Raw genomic sequence first — 19700 nt, 5'->3', positions numbered from 1 at the left:
GCAGGCCCATTGATAAATGAATCAAGAGGTTGTCTGCTCTCTCCCAACCTCTTAGAATTACTTTTATCCCTTACTGAAATGATATCATGCAGTTTTCTGCCAGGGTGTCCCTAGGGAAGCTGAAACTGATATTCCTGTGAATTCCACTTCTGCAGCAACAGCTCTACTTTCTTTGTTCTATGTTAGTGAAAACACATTATTGTCAAAAAGTTACAACACAATGTAGAGCTACTTATTTGCATATTTAGCCTTAAGTTTACGCATAACTCATCAAAATTAAAAAATCAAGATAATTGGTTTGTTTCCTAATGGGAAACTGTTGTAGGGGAATTTTTGTGGTTCTAGGGGACATTTTATCAGGGAATTCATAGCATTTCCTTAGTTATGCATGACTCTGATGGTTTCATGAATCTATCTGCATGCAAAGCTTCCTGTTTTGGCAACATAAAATGAAAGGATTTTGTTCAATTTTAAGAAATATTTGAAAAAATGTGACTGCTATAGATGGCATATCACTTTTGAGCTGAGTGAAATAATAACAGATGAAACCTTCTATGGGAAAATAAAATGCCAAGTTGAGGTGGATATTTAGGTTGACTAAATGAAGTTATGTAATTTTCTACCAAATCTATCAGATCCCATGGTTGGCTGCTGGACCACAGGAGAGTTTGTTCCAAAACAATGTAAAAATGCTTACATAGGTTGGACCTTTGAGTTAATGATTGAGACGCCACTTAAGATGCTCACATTCTGTACTGCAATGCCCATATTTGGATCTGTACTGAGTGCATGGCTCCCAACTTCAGTCTTCATCATCTCCAGCTATCAAAGTTATTTGAGGAAAGAAATTTCAGATGGGAGCTTCCTCTCTCCCTCTCTGTCTCTCAATTTATGCCTCACATCTAGATAAAATGATTTTTTAAAAAAATTCTACCAGTCTTGGCAAGTGCCGTGGCTCTCTTGGCTAATCCTCCGCCTGCGGCGCTGGCATCCCAGGTTCTAGTCCTGGTTGGGGTGCCGGGTACTAGTCCCGGTTGCTCCTCTTCCAGTCCAGCTCTTTGCTGTGGCCCGGGAGGGCAATGGAGGATGGCCCAAGTGCTTGGGCCCTGCACCCACTTGGGAGACCAGGAAGAAGCACCTGGCTCCTGGCTTCGGATGGGCACAGCTCCGGCCGTAGTGGCCATTAAGGGATTGAACCAACGAAAGGAAGGCCTTTCTCTCTGTCTCTCATTGTCTATAACTCTACTATTCAAATAAAAAAAAATTCTACCAGTCACATTATTTTACACTTAGATGACATAGATATTTGCTGAGGGTTCACAAATTCTTTGCTAATCTTATAAGCCGTGGAGACGCAACAGTAAACATAAATGTAGAATGTTCCTTGTCTTATGGGAATTATATTCTAGTAGGACAAAATGCAATGAAAAATAAACCATGAATTAAACTCATGAGGACCAAGAAAAAAAGCAGGGATGGTTTTTATGTTTCAGGGAGGGCAGAAAGAACAACGTACTGCAGCAAACCAAAGAGAGATGATGCCAGGGAGAGAGACTCAGACCATGCAGTGTTTGGAGGCCAAGGACAGGGCTTCGGTATTCATTGAAGGAAGTGGGAATCCACAGTAGGGCTTTGAATAAAGGCACAAGAGAAGACTAAAGCCTGTGAAAGACCATGCTGCCCTCTGATCCTAGTAGCAAGAGCGCAATTTCAGCACTAGTTTACCTTGTACAGTGGATCTTGCTAGAGATAACCTACTAGTGCACTAACAAATCATCAGCAGATCCAACATGCAGAGCTTGCTTTCTTGTTCGTTTACCTTGTCATTTATAGTTTACTTTTCAGATTGGTTTAGTTTTGACAGTTTTAAATATTTATTTTCTTTTTCTTTTTTTCTTTTCTTTTTTTCTTTTTTTTTTTTTTTTTTTTTTTTGGACAGGCAGAGTGGATAGTGAGAGAGAGAGAGAGACAGAGAGAAAGGTCTTCCTTTTTGCCGCTGGTTCACCCTCCAATGGCCGCCGCGGCTGGTGCACTGCGACCAGTGCACCGCGCTGATCCGATGGCAGGAGCCAGGTGCTTCTCCTGGTCTCCCATGGGGTGCAGGGCCCAAGCACTTGGGCCATCCTCCACTGCACTCCCTGGCCACAGCAGAGAGCTGGCCTGGAAGAGGGGCAACCGGGATAGAATCCGGCGCCCCGACCGGGAGTAGAACCCGGTGTGCCGCCGCCGAAAGGCGGAGGATTAGCCTAGTGAGCCGCGGCACCGGCCTTAAATATTTATTTTCTTATTTAGTCAAATGAGTTTCTGGGCAGTAGAATATGGCAGATATTGAAGAGTAGCAATTCCATGTATTTACTTCTGAGAAGTCTCAATTCCCTTTTTGTCTGTGTGACATCCTTTTTACAAAAGGGAAAATACAATAATGAGTAGTCTTGTGTCATATAAATGAGGCCTGGAGATGGCAGAGCCAGAAAACATGATGTCCTAGGTCTATGACACCACAATGCTGCCCCAAATTGATTGTTTGTGTGGGATAATTCCACATCACTACATTAGAAAGAAATAAAATTATATTTTAATTCATTTTTGGTGTGTATCTTTGTCATGGAAGCATAAGTATAAAATATTTAAAGTTAAAACTCATGTTTCTGTGACAGGTGCTATGGCATAGCAGGTTAAACCTCCCCTTGAAGCTCTGGCATCCCATAGGAGCCAGTTCATGTCCTGGCTGCTCCTCTTCTAACCCAGCTCCCTGCTAATAAGCCTAGGGAAGGCATTGAAAGATGGGCCAAGTTCTTGGGTACCTGCCCACTTAGGAGACCCAGAAGAAGCTCCTGGCTCCTGGCTGTGGATTGGTCTAGCTCTGGCCTTGCAGCCATTTGGGGACTGAACTAGAGGTTAGAAGAACTCTGTCTGTCTCTCCCTCACTCTGTCTGTAACTCTGCCTCTAAAATAAATAAATAAATCTTAAAAATAAAACCCTCATGCTTCTAATAAGTGGATTCAGTCTTTCAATGAAAACCAGCACTGCCATAGAAGAGCTCACTTCAAGAATCAGAAGACTATTGCAAATTTAAAAAACAGTACTACCTTCTTATTTAGTATTATAAAACCATCTTCCCAAGGTTATAAAGAAAATATTTTCATTTTTCTAAGGTGTATTAGCTACCAAATAACTGACATGAACTACTTATGAGGGAAAGAGGCTAATTTGGCTCATAGTTTGGAGGTTCACAGGCTAAGATTGGTCAGGTCTTTTGGCAAGGTGTCTGATGATAGTCGTGAAGGGGGAACTGACGTGGAGGAAGGCTCACATGATGAGCTAGGAATCAGAAGGCGAGAATCTACGTATATGTGGTCTTTCCTTAAACAGCCACTAAGATTTGAGCATGGGGTCTCCACCCCAACTACCGAATCCAATATAATTCCCAAAGTTCTCACACTCAGACACCATTTTGGATTATGTTTCCAACTTTAATTAATTAGCTGCTAGCATGAATCCATTGAGCATTAAAATAAGACTGTAGACATCACAGCCTGTAACACTTGGAACTTCAGGGGACACCCAAACTATAGCTACACTCTGTACTTGTAAAACAATTTATATGAATGCATGGGTTGACGTCATTCTATGAAGTCAAACTCTATACATAAATGGATCCAGTACTTTTCCTCATTGAAATGTACTTAGGACTTTTAATTGTGTCAGAGACATGACTCTGCTTTGACTCAAACTGTTTTTTTAAAGTTTTATCAAACATCTTTGATTAAAGTAGAATTCTTGTTGCTACTTTCTATTCCCCCTTCAATATTTTTAAACTGTTCCTAAGTTTTAGCAGGTCAAAAGAATTTTAAAAATACTAATTTTGAAAATGTTTCAAAACTTTCTAAAAGTAATGCTATTATTCCAGTTTACTGGGCATGACGCTTCTCCCCTGTGGTGGCTGTCAGGGAAAATCCTATGTAGCATGCCACACTGATCTCAATTTCATCTTCAGTTATTCAGACCTGTTAGCAATTTATAACCTCTGGTTTTGTATCTTTTTCTAATCAACACTTCCAAATATGCAAGTACACAGACACCTACACATGCACACAATTATTTTATCTCAATCTGCTATGTGAATATATAGATATGTGTATGTACTTGCTGCAATGGAAATTCAAAGACTGGATTGTGTTTTGGTCTTTTATTTACATGCACAGTTTTTATAGTGTCTAATGTGGAAAATTCCAGTAAGTACTTGTTATGTTTAATTGTAATTTGATTGAAAACCTTGGTTAAAAAAAAAAAACACCACATTGTTTTGATGGAAATTTTGGAACAATGTTCAAATGAGTGAAATTCATTTTATGCATCAAAGTGTATGTTAGATCATCACAAAACACACCTAACACTGTAGTAAGGGAAAGGGTTTATTGTGGAAACCAGCCGGAGGGTGGGCAGGGAAGCAGGAGCAGCGAATCCCGTTAGGATGAGGGTTGAGCTTGACACCAGTGGTTGGGCCATGTGGCCACCTGGCTTCCAGCAATGGCGGTGGGGGCTAGAGCCTAGGATGGTATCAGTGTATAGATTGTGCCATAGATAAGACTGCACCCTTTTCCTAACAGGTTATTCTTTATGTATTACAATGCACAAAATATTTAAAGGTCAAGTTATTAAAAAATGAAGATGCAATCAACTAGAGTAATTTGCCTGAAACCATTATCTTAAAGAAAGAGTTACTCAGGTGGAGATGAACAGTAAGTGTGCTAATTAGTGTGTTCTGAGGAAGTTAAAGTTATTTTACTTAACAGCCCTAATATAAGTGTTTCAAGTTCCACCACTGATTTGCAAGTATTCCTCATAAAATGTTGATATACCATGGACTCTGATACAGTGAAGGGAGAATTAGCATAGAATAATTAATGGAAAAAATTGAAATTACTTCTTTGCACGTAACTGCATAAGCAAAATATCCTGATATCATCACAGGATTTGTGATTTAGGGAAAAATGAGATTCATTCATTTAATTACATTAACTAGTAAACAAAGGCTGGCAAAGGCTTATTAATTGTTTAAGAGCAAATTTACACTTGGGATGACAGCCAAAGGTTTAAATCAAATTTTGCTATTATTTATTCAGCAGGTACTATAATTCAGGAATCATATTAGATACCTTCTTCAGAATCACGTTGCTATTATGATTTATGACAAGGGGTCTGGAGCAAGAGTACTCGATATTCCTCTGGCCCTTTCCATCTAATAACTATCTGTGTGACTTGTCCATTTGACTAATGCTCTTTTGCTTCAGTTTCCTCCCCTGTAAAAGAGGTTTTGTATTAGGATTGTGCTCATGGCTTACCATGGGGATTAACTAAAGGAACATGTGATACACTCATGATTCACAGAGTATGTTTTCCTCAGTAAATACTCGATTAGTGTTAGCTGTTCTTATTGAATGGATCGCATGTAATGCACTAGATTAGTGTTAGCTGTTCTTACTGAATGGATCACATGTAATGCTCAGAAGAATAACTGAACCTATTATCTCCATATTTTTGTCAGAAAACTCAGGTTCTACAAGGATTAAACTTGCTTTAAAGCACGAAGTGTGTGTGTGTGTGTGTGTGTGTTTCAGCTGGAATCCAAACACTGCTTTTACTCAGAAGTCTTCTTTCACAGTAGAAAACTCCTGATTCTTGCTTGTTTTTCTGAAGATCATTGTCAAAAACGTGTCCTTTGACTCAAATTATGCAGATAATGGTTTTTATTTTTACATCAAATGGCTTATATACAAAAATGAAATGATAATAAAGAACAATGCTAGGGATATTTGGGGCAATGATTAAGGTACCTCCACTCCATATCAGAATGTGTAGTTCAAGTTCCAGCTTATTTTTTTTTTTTTTTAGATTTAAATGTATTTATCAGAATCAAGGACCTCCAGCCAGAGCAGCATGGATGGGGGTTTCCAAGAAAAACCCAAAGGAGCTTTAAGTCCAAAAAAAAAAAAAAAAAAAAAAAAAAAAAAAAGACTTGAGGATTAGATTGGATTCAGTTACCACGCTGGGACATAAAATCATCAAAAACTTCATCTACAATTCTCCATTGGAAGACTGGCCTGCTAAGGAGTGGGATAGCTTATTGTTTTTGCCATAAACTTTGAGCTCTGGAGGAGCTCCCTTGCTAGTGTCATGGTAAATTTGGAGATTCAGAAGGAAGGAGGGCGGCCTGTGTTCTTGCTAAAGATAAAGTTTTGGGGAAGGAAGCAAATATTTTACACTCCAAATTCCATATTAACCCATCTGACCTCCTCACATTCCCACCTCCCGGAGATGGATGCCCTAACATCTGTTAGGGGGAACTGGACGAGGATCTCTCTGGCTGCTTCATGCTGAAAGGGGCATCTTTGGGACAGGGGTCAAGGCAGGGTTTCAGCAGGAGATGGCTTCTCAGCAGGAGGTGGCTTCTCCTGGGGGATGCAGCGCCATCTTGCAGACACTGCTTCCATTAGAGGGTTCATGTGCACAGCCACCTAGAATTTTACTTTTTTAAGTCCATGGAGAGCAAATCTAACGATCAGTTTAAACTCACAGGATCTAAAACTAAGGACAGAGTCATTATTAGAGGCCCTAAGAAAAGTCTAAACCATAAGCAAGCTTTTTTATTGAAGGCAAATACAAACTGAAAGAAAGGGCTTGAAAATGATCAGATGGCCTTGTCAGTATGAGGCTCCGGCCTATCTGTATCTCTTCACATGTGGTACATCATAAGGGTGGCACCCTGTTGACTTCCACTACCTAGCTTGCTTGAAGCAATTAGAGCCAGGAGAGCTGGCTTGAAGAGAAGGTAGGTGGCATTTCTAAAAGGAACATGTGTATTAGTTAAGATACAATTCTGCCTGCAATGTTGGTGACCCTACTTGGCCATCCCCTAGACAGCAGTGGCTACTTTGGAAGCTGGGGTGGGTGAAGGGCTTGACTTTTCAGCTTAGAGAGAACAAGGTCTGTGGCTCTGACCTGGCTGGCATAGTTGCCAGGGCTCTTCATAAGCTGACTTCTGCTGAAGCCCTGGTTTTCCACATCAAAATTCAATGCAGTAGACTCTCCTGTCAGGTCTCTTTGATGGCAGATCACTGTAAAAGCATACATTATTTGGCCTGCCACCTGTCTTTGCATTGCTTCTGCAGCCCAGCTTACTCTTTCTCCTGGTTTTTTGTTAACGCAGACCAGAGGAAATCTTTAAGAGAATGTAAGTCGATTGGTAGAGCCAAGATGGCGGAATAGTGAGGGTGCACACTGATAGTCCGGGAAAAGATAGTTTAATAAAAGTGGAGTTACTGTAGCTTCAGGGAAAGGTTCAGGGGAAAAAACTGCAGAGGAAACTCTTCTGGATCTGGTGTATGTAAAATGGAGGACCTACATAGAGGGCAAGGGTGCCCACGGCTCGGGAGCCCAGCTGTGGAGTCTATGCACCAGTGCTGGAAAGGCAGGTGAGGCGAAACCTCAGTAGCCTGAGACATTGGTGGGGAAATGGCATAAAGAGCCTAGAGGGAATGAGACTTGAAGCCCCGCTGAGGAAAATTCACCAGGCTAACTAGAGGAGAGAAAAAAATAAATAAATAAAAGAGACCGGCATGGACATGAGTCTCTCTCTCCACTCACCTTACAAAGGCAAGCAAGACAAAGAGCAGGTGCCATTTTGGACATACATAAAGTGGCGCCCACCATCAGCCAAGCAGAAAAACCTGACTCTGGTGGGGAGAAATAACAGGAGATTAGGACCTAGTGAAGGTGTGGAGCTAATGAACTGAGACTGTGAAAAACTGAGGGTGTGGGAGAGAACTCATGGAGTACAAAAACTCAGTAACCTTGACAACATGGTGGGAGACTGCAGAGAAATTTGAGATTACACTGAGGACTGCATAGATCCTTTGTGTGGTCCTTGGGGCAGAGAAGACGAATATTATACCCACAGGGGCCAAATTTCATACACTGACTACCCTCAATTCCACTCAGCTGTGCGGAATTGCTTCCCTTCTGAATTAAGAGAGAGAGAGAGAGAGAGAGAGAGAGAGAGAGAGAGAAAGAGATTTACCACTCCCAACCTGGGTGAGTCACCTTTGGCACATTCTTACCCTGAAGAACCAAACAGAGCTCTCTGGCAACACCCATCACAAGCCTCTAAGGATCCAACAAAAGCAGACAGTCCACTTAATCTAGAGTCATAGTATAATGAGAAAAACCACTACAGCGAAGAAACCAAAGAATATATCCACAATGTCAAGCAAAAAAATGCATAAACTGATGAAACAAGAACAAGGAAGACACTATGATGCCCTCAAATGAACAAGACACCCCAATTCAAGATTATGAGGATGATGAGATAGAAGAAATGCAAGAAGCATATCTCAAAAAATTTGTAAGAACGTTAAGAAGTTTTCAAAAACAAATTCTTGAACTACAGACATCCTTACTGGACAGGATAGAAAATCTCTCTCATGAAAATAAAATATTAAGGAGGAATCAAAGTGAAATGAAGTAACTAGTAGAACATGAAACTGTGATAGTGAAGAGAAATCATAATGAAATGAAGAATTCAATAGATCAAATGGCAAACAGATTAGAGACGCCTTAAAAACAGAATCAGTGAAGCAGAAGAGAGAATATTGGATTTAGAAGACAGAGAACTGGGGAACCTCGCCCAGGAGCGGAATCCCAATAAAAGCCTGTAAATCAATTCATTTGGCTGGGAAGATTTGTTACATGCCGGACACCTTGCAAGTATATGAACACCTGTAACATAATATACAAGGTAACAATAGAACAGCTTCAGTTACAGTTTTCTTAAATCTTTAGCTTTTTTTTATTATTATTACCATCAACCAATTAGAATTACTTTCTGCTGTTAGTATTCTGAATTATTTATTTACTTATTTATTTATTTATTTATTCGACAGATAGAATTAGAAAGCGAGGGAGAGAAACAGAGAGAAAGGTCTTCCTTCCATTGGTTCACCCCTCAAATGGACGCTATGGCCAGAGCTATGCCGATCTGAAGCCAGGAACCAGGAGCTTCTTCCTGGTTTCCCATGCTGGTGCAGGTGCCCAAACACTTGGGCCATCCTCTACTGCCTTCCTAGACTACAGTAGAGAGCTGGAGTGGAAGAGGAACAACTGGGACTAGAACCCGGTACCCAAATGGGATGCTGGCACTGCAGGCAGAGGATTAACCAAGTGAGCCATGGCACCGGCCCCAGTAATCTAAATTAACCATACTTGTTCTAAGGTTGAACCTGTAGAACATTATTAGTTTTATCTGCTTACAGACTGTTCCAAAAGTATTGAACACAATAGAAGTCAGGGAAAAAAAGGTCCTTTGGAACCTAAAAGGACACATTTAAACACAAAACCAACAATGTTTTAGCTTAATGAGCAGTAAGTCTGATTTTTAAGGTTTGGAGAATACAAAACTGTGGATGAAAAGGTTTTAAATAGCCATGTTTAAAATGATAAACTCATTAGCCAACAAGAATAGGCATTTGCTTTTTCCATGCAGTACTTTTGAAAGCGAATGTAAGATTTTATCAAACATTTTAACCTTTTTTAGGCCTCTTGGCCTTTTTCATTATGATAATCATCATACCTAATAACAACACAAGATCATTAGAATTTTGGACATCTGGTTTCAATTTTATTTCCACCTTGAGCTACTACATTTTATAGGGGATATAGCAGGTGATGACTCAAGTACTTGGGCCCCTGCCACACCTTAAGGAGATCAGAATGGAGCTCTTGGCTTCTGGCTTCAGCCTGGTCCAGTCCATCATTTGAGGAGTAAGCCAATGGATGGAAGATTGATTTTTCTGTTTCTCTGAGTCTGTCTCTCTTGTTTCTCTTTCAGCTAAAATGAAAATAAAGGCATTTAAAAAATTAAAACAAAATATTATACAATTTTTCCAAATTGTGGGAAATAATCTTACTTCATCAAATATTTGATCATCTTTGATTGGAAAAAATATTGCAAGGAATGATTTTGTTGTTTTTTGTTTGCAGAAGAGTTGTCTTCTGATAACAATATATTGCCATTGTTATAACAGAGATATTGCTTTTAGAATTAAAATCATGTTAACTGGAATGCTTTTCTGCTTGAATCCCTTGACCTACATTTTCTGATTTCTCAATATTAGTTCAGTAGCATGTTGTTTTTCCTGCACCAACAAAACTTTGCTGTTTTGAGAAATATCAGTTACCTAAGATATGTTCCAGCAAACAAAGTATTTTGATTTCTGATCACTATTTTAGAAATGCAAATGAAAAAGAAAAACCAATATAAATACATGAGACAAGAAAATCAAGTACTAAAGAATAAATTCCCCTTAGGGATAAGTTGGCAAATACTGCTAGTTTCTGATGATTAAAAAATAAAGCCAAAAGTGGAGGGAGTTTGAAACTCAGATGGCAGTTGAGTAAAAACCTCCAGTGACCACCATCCCACAGACACAAATGTGAACAGCATAGAGACCCTAGTCACCTGCATAAGGGCTACCAGACCCAGGCAAGAGATCACAGTACTTAATCTTACAGTAATCATAAAAAAACATTCACGTTGAAAACAAGAGAGTTGCCTACGTCATCCCTTCCCCAGCCCCAAGCAGCGTGGCGTGGAAAAGACCTCTTGCTTGAGAGAAGAGTGAACTGAATCCAAGTGCCAGGCCATTGTGAAAAAATTCAATTGAGCAGAGACGCCGGCTCTTGCATTCAGGCCCTTACCCAGGAAGTGAATATTTGGAATTTCCATAATAAGGTGGCCTCTGTCAGCCTCCCCCAATTGCTGGCAGAAAAGTGAAACTCCAGGCATGAAGAGAGAGCAGGAAAAGCAGCTTAAAGTTGTACCTTGCAGTTCAAAAATATGCATATAGTACTGAGACCCAGCACCTGATAAGGTCCAAAGGCTTTAACACTTAATCGGTAGTCATAGACTGGGCCACAAGACTTGCTGAGCATCAAAGGAGCACCTGCGCTCCAGCAGCATATACCACTTAAAGTATTAAGTGGGTGTGCAGGGCACCCCTGGGTCTTTGGGAGGTCCAGGGATTGTGAGACACAGGTGGGACCAGCTTCAGCCAATGTGGGCAACCAATGGGCTCCCTCTTCCAGCCTGAGCAGACAGCAAGAGATCAAGGGACTGTGTCTCAGAAGCCAGTGCTGGGCTGGTAAAGTTAAATGCTGGGTAGATCCTAATAGTTTGCTCCCTAAGCCAGTGCGTATGAATTGAGTCTTTGGATTTGCCTCCATTTCAGAAAGAGACATGTACTCTGAGATGAGACAGTAACAGAAAACTTCCCTAGGCCGGCGCCGTGGCTTAACAGGCTAATCCTCTGCCTTGCAGCACTGGCACACCGGGTTCTAGTCCCGGTTGGGGTGCCGGATTCTATCCCGGTTGCCCCTCTTCCAGGCCAGCTCTCTGCTATAGCCCAGGAGTGCAGTGGAAGATGGCCCAAGTCCTTGGGCCCTGCACCCGCATGGGAGATCGGGAGAAGCGCCTGGCTCCTGGCTTCGGATCAGCGAGATGCGCCGGCCGCGGCGGCCATTGGGGGGTGAACCAACAGCAAAAAGGAAGACCTTTCTCTCTGTCTCTCTCTCTCACTGTCCACTCTGCCTGTCAAAAAAAAAAAAAAAAAAAAAATCCTAAAGTAGAGAAAGAAACTACCAGGAACAGGAAAACCAAAAGGCACCAAACAAATCTACCCAAAGTCATGCTCTACCAAGCTCTCTAAAGTTAAAAAGAGGATTCTCAAAGCTACCAGAACATAACCAAATAACACACGATGTGGTCCCAATATGTCAGACTAAAGACTTCTCAACAGAAACTTGCTGACCAGAGGCAAGTGGCATGAGACTTTCACAGTACTGAAGGCAAAAACTAGCCAGCCAAAGTACTGTATCCCACAAATCTATCCTTCAGATATGAGGGAAAGATATAAAATAGTCCCAGGCAAAGAAAAGCTAAGAGAGTTTTCTGCTACCTGACCTGTCTTACAAGAAATGTTAAAGGGAGGTCTTCAAACTGAAAGAAAGAGATGCTGACAAGTTAGAAGAAAATATCAGACTGTGAAAAAATCACTGGCAAGAGTAACTACATGAGGGGACAGCATTGTGGCATAGAAGGTGAAGATGTTATCTATAATGCCAGCATCCCTGTGGGTGCCAGTTCATGTCCCAGCTGCTCCATTTCCAATCCAGCTCCCTGCTAATGGCCTGGGAAAAGCAGTGAAAGATGGCACAAGTAGTTGGGCCTCTGCCACCCACATGGGAGATTTGTAAGAAGCTCCTGGATTCTGGCTTTGGCTTGGCTTAACCCCAGCCATTGTAGTCTTCTGGGGAGTGAAGCTGCAGATGAGAGATCTCTGTGTGTCTCTCCCTCTCTCTCTGTAACTCTGACCTTCAAATAAACAAATAACTTTTTTTTAAAAAAAGTAACTACACCAATAAATCAGAATACTGTAATATTTTATGCATGCTATGTAAATCAACTATATGTATACTAGGAAGACTAAAAATTATAATCACTACATAAAATTGTTAGGAGGCCTGCAATGTGGAAAGACATCAAATGCAGTAGCAAACATTCAAAATGTGGGGAGGAGCGTAGCAGAAATATGTAATGCCTTATTATGTGTTCTTATCTTTTATTTTGTATCTTTTCTTATGTTTATATTCAATGTTGTCAATATCATTTCAAGATATTTTATGCTTTTTTAGTCTAAAGATGTTTTTTGTAATCCTCAAAGTAACCACAAAGTAAAACATGTGCAAAGCCCTACCAAGAACAAAGAGGAATCAAAGTACACCTTGAAAGAAAATCACTCAACCACAAGTGAAGATTGTGATTTCAGGACAACGAAGTAAAGAGGCTACAATAAGAAAAGCAAAGCAAATATCAAAATGTCAAGAGTAAAAACTGACCTATCAATAATTACCTGGATATCTCATATGGTAAGTCGCAAAATAATTCTCAACACATTGAAAAGAACAGAAGTCATATCAAGTACTTTTCCTATATAGTAAAACTAGAAATTAACAAAAATAAAAATGTTGGAAATTATACAAATACCTGGAAATTAAGCAGTTTACTCCTGAACAACCAATGTATCAAGCAGTAACCAAATACAAAATTAAAAAATATATATTTTGAAACACATGGTAATTGGAAACACAACATATGAAAAACCTTTGATATACAGAAAACCAGTACAGAGAAAATTTTATAGCAATGAATCTTACATCCCCCTCCAAAAAAAAAAAAAATCCAAGGAACAGCTTATTTCTGCCCCTCAGAGAATTAGAAAAACATGAATAAGCGAAATCCAAAAATAATAGAAGGAAATAAATAATAAAATTCAGAGCATAAATATTGACATCAAAACTAAAACCAAAAAATTAAATAATCAATGAAGCAAATAAATATTTGCTTGGAAAAAACAAAGCTAAATCCTTGGCTAGACTAATCAAAAACAAGAGTGGGGGAGGAATTTCAAAAAGAAATATTTAGGGATTAAAGTATACACAGTATCACCAATATAAAAAATGCAAAGGATTATTAAAGATTGTTATGAACAATTATATGACACAAATTTGATAACTGAAAGAAATAGACAAATTCTTGCCCATTTGCAGTAGGAACTAGAATACCTGAACAGATCAAAAATAATGACACTAAATCCGTAATAAAGTTTCTCCAATCAAAAAAAAAAGTGTTGGGCCAGATGGCTGAATTATAGCAAATATTTAAACAAGAATTAATGTCACTACTTCTGAAATTATTTCAAAATTAGAAGGAATTTTTCCAAATTCATTTTATGTCAATGTTGCTCTGAAACCAAAACCAGAGAAGACAATATGCTTCATGAACATTGATGCAAAAATCCTGAGCAACACGTTAGCAAACCAAATCCAAACAGAACAAAAAATTAGTATTTACCATGATCAAATGGAATTCATCCCAGGAGTGCAAGGATGGTTCAGTATAGGCAATATGTGAACATTAATCACGTCAACAGAATGTAGGACAAACTCTACATGGTCATCTCAATAGATACAGAAAAGACATTTGATAAAATTCAAGTCAGATATAGAAGGAACATCCCTCAACAAAGGCTATGTATTCCAAGCCAACAGCCAAAATTTAATTAAATGGGTAGAAGCTTTTAATGACCTGTCTCTAAGATCTGGAACAAGATAAGGGTACTCACCTTCACCACTTCTATTCAACATAGTACTGGAAGTCCTAACTAGAGCAGTTAGGCCACAGAAAGAAGTAAAGAGCAACTAAATTGAAAAGGGCGATGCCAAGTTCTCACTGTCTGAAGATAATGTAATTTGATATTCAGCAAACCACAAAGACTCCAGCAAAAATCTATTAGAAGAACTAAAAAACCAGCAAGGTTTTGGGATATACAGCCAATACACAACAAAAATCAGTAGCATTGTTATACATTGATGATGAATTATCTGAAAAAGAATCAAGAAAGCAATTCAATTTTATATAGCTATAATAAATGTGGAAATAAATTTAATCAAAGAGGTAAAAACTCTCTACATATAAAAGTGTCAATCACTGATTATAGATATTGAAGACTGATTATAGATATTGAAGACACACACAAAAATGTCAAGGCACCCAATATTCATGGGTTGAAAAAAATAAATATCACTAAAATATGCACACAGCACAAAGCAATTTAAGAGATTGATAATCCCTATCAAAAGCCCAATGACAGAGTTCACAGATTTAAAAAAAGACTACTGGGGCCAGCACTGTGGCGCAGTGGGTTAATCCTCTGCCTGTGGCACCTGCATCCCATATGGGCACTGTTTTAGGTCCCAGCTACTCCTCTTGTGATCCAGCTCTCTGTTATGGGCCTGGGATAAAAGTAGAAGATGGCCCAAGTCCTTGGGCCCCTGCACCCATGTAGGAGACCCAGAAGAACCTCCTGACTCCTGACTCCTGGCTTCAGATCGGTGCAGCTTCGGCCACTGTGGCCATCTGGAGAGTGAACCATCAGATGGACGATCTCTCTCTCTCTCTCTCTCTCTCTCTCTCTCCCTCTCTCTCTCTCTCTCTCTGTAACTCTTTCAAATAAATAAAATATATCTTAAAAACAAAAAGACTACTAAGATTTGTATGACATCATAAGAGACCCCAAATAGCCTGAGCAAAAAGAACAGAGAAGGACGCATCACTACCTGACTTTAAAATATACTATAAAGCTATAATAATTAAAAAAGCATAGTAATGGTATTAAAAATAGATCTATAGACCAAAGGAACAGAATAGAGACCCTAGAAGTAAACCCTCACATCTATAGGCAACTGATCTTTGACAAAGTTGCTATGAACGTGTATTGTATATATATATATATATATATATATATATATATATATATATATATATATAAAAGATGGTCTTTTCAACAAATGGTGTTTGGAAAATAGGATATACTCATTTAGAATCAAAAACACTGGAGTCTTATCTCACCATTTACAAAAATCTGCTAAAAATCTATTAAAGACCTAAATATTAGTTCTGGAACTTGGAAAGTAATAGGAGAAAGCAGGCAAAAATATTTCAGAACATCAGAATATACAACAATTTTAAGGATCAGACCCTAAAAAACAGGAAATAAAAATAAAAACAGACAAATGTGATTTCATAAACTAAAGAGCTATTATACAGCAAAGAAAAGAATCAATGAAGTAGCAATACAACCTGCAGAACAAGAGAAAATATTTGCAGGTTGTACATATGAAAAGGGGTTAATATCCAGAATATATAAAGTGTCCAACCAACTCCATAGAGAAAGAAATAAATTTAAAAAGTAGAAATAAACAGACATTTCTCAAAGGAAGGCAAACAAGTGGCCAGCCAACCAATGAAAAAAAAATGTTCAGCATCACTAATCATGAGGGAAATGCAAATGAAAAGCCACAATGAAGTATCACTTCTCTCCAAGGAGACTGGCTTTTATCAAAATGACAAAGATAGCAAGTGTTGGTGAAGAGGTAGAGAAAAATGAACCAACAGTTGGTTGGATTGTACGTTATTTACAGTCATTGTGGAAGAAAGAATGGAGGCTCCTCAAAGAAGTATAAAGAGAATTATCGTATGGGTCAGCAATCCTATTTCTGGGTATGTATGCAAGGGAAAAGAAATCCGCCTGACAGACAGACAGTTGCATTCCCTTGTCTATTGCAGCACTATTCACAATAGTTAGGAAATGGAAACAAAATGTCAAGTCACTGATGAATGCCTAATGAATGTGTACTACACATATACTATGGAACATCATTCAGGCATGAAAGGATGGAATCTTGCCTTTTCAACAACATAATATTAAGTGAAATAAGCCAAGCAGATAAAGACAAATATATGATCTCATTCAAATGTGGAGTCTAAAAACACAGGTAATTTCAGGGCTGGTACTGTGGCGTAGAAGGTAATGACTGCAGTGCCAGCTGCTTCACTTCAGATCCAGCTCTCTGCTATGGCTGGGGAGAGTAGCGGAAGATGGTCCAAGTCCTTGGGCCCCCACAGCCACGTGGGAAACCTGGAAGAAGCTCAGGGCTCCCAGCCATTGCGGCCATTGTGTAGTGAACCAGCAGATGGAAGACCTCTCTGTCTCTCTCTCTTTCTCTCTCGCTCTCTCTCTGCCGCGCTGTAACTCTGCCTTTCAAATACAAATAAATATTAGTTTTCAAAGGAGTCAAAAATATGGTGGTTACCAAAGACTGGGGAGTGAATTTTGGGATGTGTTCCCTATGAAGAAATTTTGAAAGCATGAAAGGATAAATATATTTATCCTGATTGGACATTAAATAATGTATACTTGTAACAAAAGATAGCATAGTACCCAACAACATGGAAACTTTGTATTTTCTTAATTTCCTAAAATAAAGTTATTTTAAAATAAATTATAAATAAAAATGAAGTCATCCTTGGGTTATTTAATACAAAGATCAGACAATATATTTTGGACATAATTTCAAGACATTTCATTTAACTCTATGTAATTTTATTTAAATCTAACTACAAATATAAATTTAATATAAATATATATGTATGAAAAGCAGGTGGGAGAGCACACATGTGCCTTCTTTTTTTTTTTTTTATTTTTTTGACAGGCAGAGTGGACAGTAGAGGGAGACAAAGAGAAAGGTCTTCCTTTTTGCCTTTGGTTCACCCTCCAATGGCTGCCGTGGTAGGCGCGCTGTGGCCGGTGCACTGTGCTGTTCCGATGGCAGGAGCCAGGTGCTTCTCCTGGTCTCCCATGGGGTGCAGGGCCCAAGCACTTGGGCCATCCTCCACTGCACTCCCTGGCCACAGCAGAGAGCTGGCCTGGAAGAGGGGCAACCGGGACAGGATTGGTGCCCCGACCGGGACTAGAACCCGGTGTGCCGGCGCCGCAAGGCGGAGGATTAGCCTGTTAAGCCACGGCGCCAGCCCATATGTGCCTTCTTTAAGGATATAGCTTAAGAGCAGCTGATGCTGTGGTGTAACATAACAAGTGAAGCTGCCGCCTGCAGTGCTGACATCCAGTATGGGCGCTGGTTCATGTCCCAGCTTTTCCACTTCTGATCCAGCTCTCTGCTATGGCCTGGGAAAGCAGTAGAAGATGGCCCAAGTTCTTGGGCCCCTGCACCTACGTGGGAGCCCCAGAAGAAGCTCCGGGCTCCTGGATTTGGATCAGTGCAGCTCCAGTCTTTGAGGCCATCTGGGGAGTGAACCAGAGGATGGGAGAATTGTCTCTGCTTCTCTCTCTCTGTAACTCTGCCTTTCAAATAAATAAATGAATAAGTCTTTAAAAAAGAAATAGCTTAAGAAATAAATAATAGGATAATTAGCAATATAATTTTGAGATGGTTGTTGTACAGTACCTATGCAAAATATTAACTCCTCTCGGATTTCATCATCACAAACATGAGGGGGCAATAAAAGCTTACTTCATAAGTTATTTCTTTGATCACAGAGGAGGCAAAAATGAGGTCAGATTAGCAATTTTTTTTAAAAGTACCTTCCTATTTTCAGCTTAATCTTACTAAAATTTTCAATGAAGAAAAGTCAAAGTAGTTTTCATTTTTAAATCAGTATTTAATTTTGAAACATTTATTCCTCTTTTTAAAAATTCATTATGTTATCAGCAATGTGTGCGGACAGCATACAGTGATTTTTGAATCTTTGATACTGTGGTTTTTTTTGAACAACACACAGGACATGATAAACTGGAAGAAAGTACTGACTATATACAACAAAATAAGTTGATCAAATCATTGATGCATATATTAGGGAATTTCCTGAAGATTATTGAGCATATTGTAACCATTTCAATTCAATGCAACGTTCTATAGAGGGTCAGTATCATCGTAACATCATGTGTTTTTGAAAGAACATTAATACACAAGTTGTTTTTATCTAAAACATTAAAATATTTAGGAAGTTAAAAATATCTAAAGGAAAGTAGTAAAATGATATGCTGTTGTAAAATGAATTTTCGAGATAAAAGACCTCAAGAGATTGTCTACTGTGTTATCAAATGCAAGTTGCACTGGGTTTCAAGGGCATCTACAAAATAATCTAAGGTTCTTATTTCAGCCTCATTACTCTCTTACAAAGCAATCAATCTGGTATACCAAATAATGGTCCCAAATCCGGGTCATTCATTTTCTAACCACTGTAAGCTTTAAATGTTACCTTACATGGAAATGCATTCTTCCAAATTTAATTAGTTGAAGATTTTGAGTTGGAGAGATGATCTTGGTATTATCTGAGTGAATCCTCAATATGACCACAAGTATGCCTAAGAAGAATGGGCACAGAGGATTTGGCACAACTCGAACATGGGAATCAGTGCAACCACAGGGATGGAGATAGGTGTGAGAGATCAAGCCACAGCCAAGGATTGCTGGTAGCAGCAGAAGACAGAAGTGCAAGAAACACATTATCCTCTAGAGCCTCCGGAACATGGATTGTCCTGCTGCTGATGCTTCATGCCCTAGTGATAACATTTTGGACTTCTGGCTTCAAGAATTATGAGGAAATAAACTGATGTTGTTTTGAGCCTTGGGATTTGTCATATTTTGCTGTGGCAACCAAAAGGAACATGTTAACCACTGTTCCTGTTCCCCTCACACAGGAGTCCATGCTGTTTGTCTTTCATCTGGTCACATTCCTATCTGTTCTAAAACAATTGTTCATCTCACTTTCTTCCTTTTCTTTTATTTGGCAGCTAGAGTTAGACAGTGAGAGAGAGAGAGAGACAGAGAGAAAGGTCTTCCTCTGTTGGTTTACCCCCAAATGGCCTCAAAGGCCAATGCTGCACCGATCCGAAGCCAGGAGCCAGGTGCTTCCTCCTGGTCTCCCATGCAGGTAGCAGGAGCCCAAGCACCTGGGCCATCCTCCATTGCCTTCCCAGGCCACAGCAGAGAGCTGGACTGGAAGAGGAGCCACCGGACTAGAATCCAGCTCTCATATGGGATGCTGGCATCGCAGGCGGAGGATTAACAAAGTGAGCCATGGCCCCGACCCCTCATCTCACTTTCCACATCCTCCATAAGCTTTCTTCTTTCACACACTCTTGAAGGTCTCCCAGTTCAAAAAGCTGTGTAGGTCTTCTATTTGCCACATAAATTAGCTGTTAGTTGATAGTCTTGTAACTGA

Source organism: Lepus europaeus, chromosome 8 (genome assembly GCF_033115175.1).
Source record: "Lepus europaeus isolate LE1 chromosome 8, mLepTim1.pri, whole genome shotgun sequence".
NCBI lineage: Eukaryota > Metazoa > Chordata > Mammalia > Lagomorpha > Leporidae > Lepus > Lepus europaeus.
The sequence above is the reverse complement of the archived record's forward strand: the minus strand, read 5'-3'. Positions refer to the sequence as shown.